At 45.2% G+C, this 8,755-nt stretch overlaps 1 protein-coding gene across 2 annotated transcripts in view; it reads left to right on the plus strand.

Annotated features, from left to right (window-relative positions):
* Mapk8ip1 (mitogen-activated protein kinase 8 interacting protein 1) overlaps positions 1-8,755 on the plus strand; it is a 27,033-nt gene that overhangs the window by 993 nt on the left and 17,285 nt on the right. The window lies entirely within an intron of this gene.

Here is an 8,755-nt window from a genome sequence, read left to right on the forward strand (position 1 = left end):
ATTTGGTGAGAAGGACGAGAAGGGTGTCACTGTTACCTGTCTGGGAGAAGGAAGCTGAGACATATCCCACATGTCCTATTGTTTCTCCATCTCAGGAGCTGGCGCCTTACCCTCTCTTGGGGCCCCTGTCCCAGCCAGGCCCCAGCTGGGCTCTGGCGCCAGCTCATCTGCTCTTCAAGGGTCACTAGCTCCCAGGCCCTCAGGTGGGCAGAGATATGTGGACCCCCAGGGATCTCTAATAGCATCATCAGGCCCTGAGCTTAGCTGAGCAGACCAGAAGGAGGGGACCAGAGGAAGGTTGGAAGGCTGGAGGGCTAAAGACTCCAGGCTGCACCTCATATTCTCTGTGGCAGGAAGAGAAACAGCCATGAGGTACATGGGTTCAAATCCTAGCTCCACTGCCTCCTCACTGCGAGGCAAGCCTTTTGCCCTCTCTGGTCTCATCTGTTAAGTAGGCTAATTAATACTGATTACTGCCTGGAAAGGCAATAATGATTATATCAAATCGCTGTTCAACAAGTATCAGCCTGCCACACTGGCAGGTACCTGTACAGTTCCTTTTCATCAAAGTGTTTTCCTAATGTGGCTCACTTCACCCTCACAACAACTCTAAAGATGCACCTTTGTCTGCCCTTTGTAGAAATGAGGTGAAGAGATTAAAGAAGGCAGAGGGGCTAGCCTGGGGATCCTGAAAAACTGAGGCTGCATCAGAACTGGAATCCAGAACCCAGCCTGAGCCTGCTCAGACCCTTCTCCCTCTAGGCCCTGCCTCTGACCCAGGGCAGGCTCACTTTCCTCCACCCCCTCTAACCCAGGACAGGCCTGCTTCCCCCCACCCCTCTGGCAGGCAGTTATTATTTATCATTGTAGGCTTGACTGTGAGGAGGAGCTGAGATGAGAAACACCAGGTAGGGACTGTGTGACCAATTCTGGGCCAGGCAGAGTGAGGGAAACAGCAGACCAAAAGGCTGAGGTGTGAGCTGACCCTCCGGGACACTTCGGCCTGACTTGTGGAGACAAGGCTGACTCGTGGGAATAGTAAGGGCTGTGTGTCTCAGTCCCCACATGGCCTGTTGCCTGCTGTAGCACCTCCCACCACCCATTCTCTTGTCTAGCCTAAGCAGCCCTGGTCCAGCTCCATTTAATGCTGAGTAATTATGCTGACTTGTGGCTATTTGGTAGGGTTGTGGGTTCAGCTCCCCTTTTTAGCTGTGTGCTCCAAGACTGGGTATTTAACCTCTCTCAATCTTTTTCTTCTCTTCAATATGCCTTCCTTAGCCCCTACTCAGGATCATCCTAGAACTCAGAGGTGTGTATGTGTTTGTACACATGTGCACAAACACATGCACCCTGGCCCCCAGTACCATTGTGAGTTTCCAGAATACATAAGCCATCCATCCATACCAACACTTTGGTATCACCATTGCCCAGCCCAGAGTAGGTGCTCAGTAGTACCCAATTTGTTATTAATCAACTAGGGATACACTGGGGCATTTCTCCTGAAGAACAGAGTAATAGGGGTGAGTGCTAAGCTTTAGGGAACACCATGCTAAGACTTTTTTTTCTCATGACCATATAAACAGAAGGTTGTTACTGCCTGTGCTGTCAGAGGAGGAAACTGAGGTGTAGAGAGGTTAGTTATAGAAGATATGAACCCAGGAGGTATGATTTCAGAGCCACCACCCAAAAAGAGCCAGCCCTGGGATATTGCAGGAGCTTTCATGGTGGGGTAAGTATGTATGGACTTGAAAGATGGGAGCATCTGTTTGTTGGAAGTTGATTCAAATGAATATGTGCTGGGTGGATTTTCTGACTATAGAAATCCTCCATCTGGTTACTAGTGGTGTGTCTGGGTGTAGGGTAGAGTGAGGGCTTTGCACTTCTTATTTTATTTGCTTTGTTACCTTTTGGCTTCCTATTTTTACATTAGTATGTGTATAGGTTACTGAGTAACATAACATTGCAAAAAGATCTTCAAATGGTATATGTTTTTCATAAAGGAAACCCTAGGAAAGAGAATTTAGAAATTTACACAATGGATCCATCAGTCCTGGATGAGTGGGATGAAGGGAAGGGACAGGAAACAGTCATCCCATGTGGGAGGACCAGAAGGACAAAGGGGTATTCATGGAAAGTAAGCAGCCTGCCTTGAGTGTGTGACTGGGAGTCCTGGATAAGAGACTATAGAAACCAACTCATCAGGGCTGGGGTATGGTACAGTGGTGCAGTGCTTATTATCCTACTTCGTTTTTCCATTTCTGTAATAAAACACTGACCAAAAGCAACTTGGGAGGAAAGGGTTTATTTGGCTTGTACTTCCTGATTGCTCTCCATCATTGAGGGAAGTCAAGACAGGAAGGGCAGGAACCTGGAGGCAGGGACTGAAGCAGAAACCATGGAGGAACTTTGCTTTACTGGCTTGCTACCTCTGGCTTGCTTAGTTACTTTTCTTATACAACCCAGGACCACCTGCCTAGGGATGGCACTGCCCACAGTGGGCTGGACCCTCCTACATCAATTAGTAATTAAGAAAATGTCTCACAGACATGGCCATAGGACAATCACATGAAAGAAGTTCTTCAACTGAGGTTCCCTTTTCCCAGATGTCTCTAGTTTGTGTCATTTTGACATAGTGCTTGCCTAGCTAGAGGCCCTGGGTTCCAACCACACCAGTGCAGAAAAAAAAAAAAAGAGAAAAGGAAAAAAAAAATCAGGTTGTCCAACCACCCTCCCTCTTACACAGAAACAAGAGGGCCAGTGACTTCCCCAAGAACATACAGCAAGTTAGTGGCGGGTTTGGGCTGGAGCCCAGATCCCAGACTCCCTGGATGATTTCCATTGGCCCTACCGCACTGCATCAGCCATGAGAGATAAAGCCACTGCAGAGCAGGGCCTTTTGAAGAGCTGCACACACTGGATCGTTCCTTCCCTTACGCATTAAATATTTGCCCTTTGCCAGGCTCACCAAGGGATCATGCAGAGGTCCTGATGTGGGCCTAACCCTCAGGTAGGTCACAATGTAGAAGAGAGACAAAGCCTTACCAAACAGACTAAGTACCATGGTCATGCAAGTCCAGGGCCAGTCGGGGAAAGTTTGGTAAGCCTCACACAGAGGAGGAAGGTATAATGGGAGCAAAGGGCTGTGGAACCAGTGGTGAGCGGTCAGGGTGATGCTTGTCTAACAGAGTGTGGAGACCAAAGTCTCCCAGGAAGTTTTAGGCTGGCCATGGCGAAACTTCACCAACAAGCAGTGGGTGCCCATACAGGGTCAGGCAGGGAATGACAGCAACAGATGGATATTCTGAGATCAGTCTGGCTTCTGAGCAGAGTGAATGAGGAGCCAGGGAGACTGGCCATCCTGTGGGTGGGTGAGAAGATGGCATGGGGACAGGATGGGAGCTGACTGGAGGTGGAGTGGCCCGGTCTGAGGGTGAAGAAGAGGCAAAAATGGCCAACCAGGATGGTGATGGTACTCCTTGGGAGATGAGAGGCTGGGTGGACAGTGATCTAATCACGTGGACGCTTGCCAAATTGCAGATTGGTGATCTTTCCAGACCCATTTGATGAGTTGAGTGAGCAGTTAGTTTGGGATCCAGAACTTTGAGGGTGGAGATGGTGAGTAGGACTGTGCTAGGGCCACAGTTCTGGAAGTGCCACCATTTGGAGAAATCTGTTGTCACCTCAGAGATAACCTCACCTCCCAGGAGATAGCAGAGGGCAAGGTGGCCTGGCAGCCATGCTGAGGGCCACCAGCCATGCTGTGGTGAGGGTAGGGGTGGAATGGCAGTTGCTGCCTCTGGCCCAGCTCCTGATGAACCTCTGGTGTGAGGCAGATGGAGCTGACCGGCCTCACACAGCACAGATGTAGCCAGGGCAGGAGCTCTACTCAGCTTCCTAGTGTCAGAGCCTTTGTATGGGTCTCTGGATTTCTGAGAAATGGTCTGTCCTAGTTTGTCTCTCCATTGCTGTAACAAAACACTCTGACCACTACCAACTTTGGGAGGAAAGGGTTTATTTTATGTTGCATCTCCCGGGTCACAGTTCATCAGGGAGCCCAAGGTAGGAACTCAGGGCAGGAACCTGGAAGCAGGAGCTGGAGCACAGGCCATGGAGGAACTGTTTACTGGCTTGTTCCCCTGGCCCCTGCTCAACCTGTTTTCTTATGCAACACAGGCCCACCTGCCCATGGGTGGCACTACCCACAGTGGGCTGGGCCCTCCCACATCACTCAACAATCAAGATGCCCCATGGACATGGCCACAGGCCAGTCCAAGGAAAGCAGTTCCCCAATTGAGGCTCCCTCAACCCAGGTGTGTCAAGTTGACACTAAAGCTATCCAGCACATTAGGTCACAACCTAATTCTGCCTTGGGGCCAAAGTTTCCCACAGATTGGGTTATCACTGCCTTCCCCACTCAGGGGTCTTACCAATCTAGAATGTTTTTTGCCCCCTGGCCCTGCTCAGATTCACTTACAACTCTAGGAGCCTGTACTGGTTTCTGGCAGTGTTCTGTCACTGGAGATGCAAGTGAGGGCCACACAGCCCTTACCTGCACAGAGCAACCAGGACATCTAGCATAAGCACCACCTGTGGCAAGTATTTAACATCTGCATGTGCATAGATTGGAGCAAGCTTTGGAGAGTGAGACTGAGTCCTGGTCCCATCCTCAAAGAACTTGCAGTGGGGGAAAGGGAGGCAGGCCGGACTAGAACTGGGAGCCTGGTGCTAGGTTGGTTAGAGGCCAGAACCAGAAGTTTGCCCAATAGGGCAAAGGCTAACTTGCCGAATTTCACCCATCACACAATTTTGTGCCCATGTTAGGCCTGTGTGTGCTTCTTCCCAGGGAAGCCATGGTTCATTCAGTCCGTTTTTCATTTTTTTTTAAACACAGGGTCACTGTATAGTCAAAGATGACCTTGAATTCCTGATCCTCCTGCCTCTACCTCCCAAATGCTAGGATTACAGGCATGTACCACTACACCCTGTTTATGCAGTGCTAGGAGTCAAACACAGGGCCTTGTGCATGCTAGGTGAGCTAATCCCCAGCCCCGGTCTGCCTTTTGCCTTATTTTATTGGTTGCCATTTTTCACATTAACACATAGACTTTTTTAAATCATTTTTTAAAATTTTTAATAACTACATGATTAGAAGAAGCATTTCATTACAGCTTTAACATGTTCAGTAACACACTCCAGAGCAAGAGTACATCTCTTTCACAAGTGGGTGCAAGTTTCTAGGTTCACAGTTGAATTAATACAGTTATACAATATTGAACTCAGTATAAGCCCTGTAAGACATAAAATTGAATGAGTTTTTAACCTTTAAAAAACATCTCCATTTCATTTTAGAATATATTGTTCCTTGCAGAAAGACTCATTGTTTTTGCTACTAACACTGAGATGTTGGCGCATGCATCTCTAATCTGTGTGTATCAATTACTAGTCATAATTGGTTGCACTCAGATCCTTGCACCTGTGTATGTCTATAAAGTCATCGGGTAGATTTCAATGGTAATGTTTATCACCTCTGCTAATTAACATGATATAAATTTCCATGCTTCCTTCTCTAATATAATACATTTTAAAAAATTTGTTCATTTGTGTGTCTGTGTGTGTATCACACAGAACATCCCAAACCATCTTATTCAACCATACACCCACTTCCCAGATGGCACCCTCCCATAGCCTCCATCCCCCCCACTAGAGCCCTTATATTCTGATATCCCTGCTACTGTCTGCTTTGTTGACAGCATCCCCAGCCATTGTCCACTACTTGTCCATCGGGTGAATCTAGTCAGCCTATCTAGAGGTCTTTGTTTTAGGAAGGTCAGCTATTCCTCATCTAGCAGCAATCAATGGTCAATATTCCTGTAGATAAGATTGGGGTCTGCTGTTCATTTTCCCAGTTCTATGCTGAGTTACTATCTGGGAGTCCCTTTGGCTACTCTGGCCAAAAACTCAAAACAAAGTGTCCCCTATCTGGCATTGTTGCTTGTTATGTAGCCTTTAGCTATGCATATGGACTCTTAAAAAAATTATATCGGCTCCTTTATTCTTTGGTTATACTTTCCTTTTGGGTGTTTAAGGCCATACAGTTGGTCTAGATAAACCAATTTATTTTTACTCTTAAGGTCATTTGAAGATCTGTCCTCAGGAGTCACATGGACTTGGGAGGAGCCCGTCTCCTTCTTTTACCGGTTCCATTTATGTGAAGATAAGTCAAAGGTCCTCCTCAACTATGGTTGGCTTCGCTTGGAAGCAGGGAGGAAATGATTCTTCTGTGTTGACCCTCCTCTTTGTAGACTGGACACTGGTTCAAGTCCATTTGGTGGGGGTCTCCTAGGCCTTCTTGATCAAGAGGACAGGTGACCCACCACAATTACAGGACATTTGGAGAGATACTCATAGTCCCCTGGAACTAGTCGACCAAGGAGGGCAAGTAGCAAAAACTGTCCTTTATGTCCCTCTGACCAAATTATTATAGGCCTCAAAGTATGTCTGTTAAGCATCCAAGAAGGTTAGTTCCACCAGTTTGGTATTTTTAATTACTGTGTGTCATGTAGATAAATCTTGGGCAAAGACCAATTGTTCTCAGATAAACCTTACCTAGACATATATTTCTTGATCTGCTATGCATGATTTATCAGTAGGTTGTTGGAGTAATATGGTTCCTTCTGGTTTTTAAAACTAGCTAGGCATTATTTAGCTCTCGCATTGTCTCACCCCTCCATCATGGTTTTCCCACTTAAGGTGCCCCCATTTCCCCCCTTTCTCCCTTAATAATACCCTTCTCCTATGGTCCTACCTCTCTTGAGCTCCTTCTTTCCTTTTATCCCCTAGGTTCCTTGTATACCCTTCCCTCCCCTCTCCCTTAAACTAACCCAATTTTTATCCATATCTCCCTTATTAAGGCCTGTTTCCTACTGTTCTTCTCTTTCAGGTTCTTTTTTTTCCTTTACCTCCCTGTTTCCTTTCCATTCTCCTGGTTCCTGTAGTTATGTCTGGATACATACTCACTTATCAGGGTTTCGTTCTAGGATCCACATACGAGGGAGAACATATGTTGATTTTTTTTTTCCTGAGTCTCGGTTACTTCACTTAGTATAACAGTTTCTAGTTCCATCCATTTACCTGCAAATTTCATGATTTCATCTTTCTTTAGTGCTGAGTAAAACTCCATTGTATATATGAACCACATTTTCATTATCCACTCGTCAACTGAGGGACACTTAGGTTGCTTCCATGTCTTAGCTATTGAATAAAGAGCAGTAAAAAACATGGATGTACAAGTGTCTCTGCAATAGGACGAGGTCTTTGGGTATATGCCAAGGAGTGGTATAACTGGGTCAAATGGTAGGTTCATTTGTAGTTTTTTAAGAGTTCTCCACAGTGCTTTCCACAGGGGTTGAACCAGTTTGCAACTCCACCAGCAGTGGATGAGTGTTCCCCTTTCCCCACATCCCCTCCAACATTTGGTATCATTTGTTCTCTTGATCTTAGCCAGTCTGACTGGGGTAAGATGAAATCTTAAAGTGGTTTTAATTTGCATTTCTCTAATTATTAGTGATGTTGAACATCTTTTAAGATGCTTCATAGCCATCTTTACTTCTTCTTTTGAGAACTTTCTGTTCAGCCCCTGAGCCCATCTTTTAATTGGATTACTTCTTGTCTTGATTCTCTTGTTTTTTTAGTTCGTTATATATTCTGGATATTAAACATCTGTCAGATGTGTCGCTGGTGAAGACTTTCTCCCATTCTGTGGGTTTTCTGTTCGCTTCCCTGGTTGCCTCCTTTGATGTACAGAAGCTTTTTAGTTTAATGAGGTCCCATTTGTTAATTCTTGCCCTTGTTTCCTGAGCAATTGATGTCTGGTTTAGAAAATCCTTTCCTACACCTATATCTTGTAGGTTTTTGCCAATGTTTTCATCTAACAGTTTAATAGTTTCAGGCTTTACATTAAGATCTTTGATCCATTTGGAATTGACTTCTGTGCAGGGTGAAAGATAAGGGTTTAGTTTCATTCTTCTATAGGTGGAGATCCAGTTTTGCCAACACCATTTGCTGAACATGCCATTTTTCCTTCAGTGAATATTTTTGGCCCCTTTGTCAAATATCAGGTGGCTGAACTTGCATTTACTCATATTTGGGTCTTCAGTTTTGTTCCATTGATCTATGGGTCTATTTTTGTGGCAGTACCATGTTGTTTTTATGACAATAGCTCTGTAATACAGTTTAAAATCTGGTATAGTAATGCCCCCAGCATTGCTCTTAGTTCTCAGAGTTATTTTGGCTATCCAAGGTCTTTTGTGCTTCCATGTGGATCTTAGGATGTTTTTTTTCCAATTCTGTGAAAAATGTCATGGGGATTTTGATTGGCATTGCATTGAATCTATAAATGACTTTTGGTAGAATGGTCATTTTCACAATATTAATGTTTCCAATCCATGAGCATGACAGGTTCTTCCATCTTCTGATGTCTTCCTCAGTTTCTTTAATGATTTACAGTTTTCATTGTAGAGCTCTTTAATGTCTTTGGTCAGGTTTATTCCAAGGTATTTTACTTTTTTTTGTGGCTATTGTGAATGGGAGGGTTTCCCCGCGCTCTTTCTCTGACTGCTTGTCATTGGTATATAGAAAGGATATAGACTTTTGTAGGTTAATTTTGTAAACTGCCACATTACTGAATGTGTTAATAATTTCTAGGAGTTTGCGCGTGGAATTTTTGGCATCCCTTAGATATAATATCATATCATCT

The sequence above is a fragment of the Nannospalax galili genome, unplaced genomic scaffold, assembly GCF_000622305.1.
Source record: "Nannospalax galili isolate Female #2095 unplaced genomic scaffold, S.galili_v1.0 scaffold697, whole genome shotgun sequence".
NCBI classification, from domain to species: Eukaryota; Metazoa; Chordata; class Mammalia; order Rodentia; family Spalacidae; genus Nannospalax; species Nannospalax galili.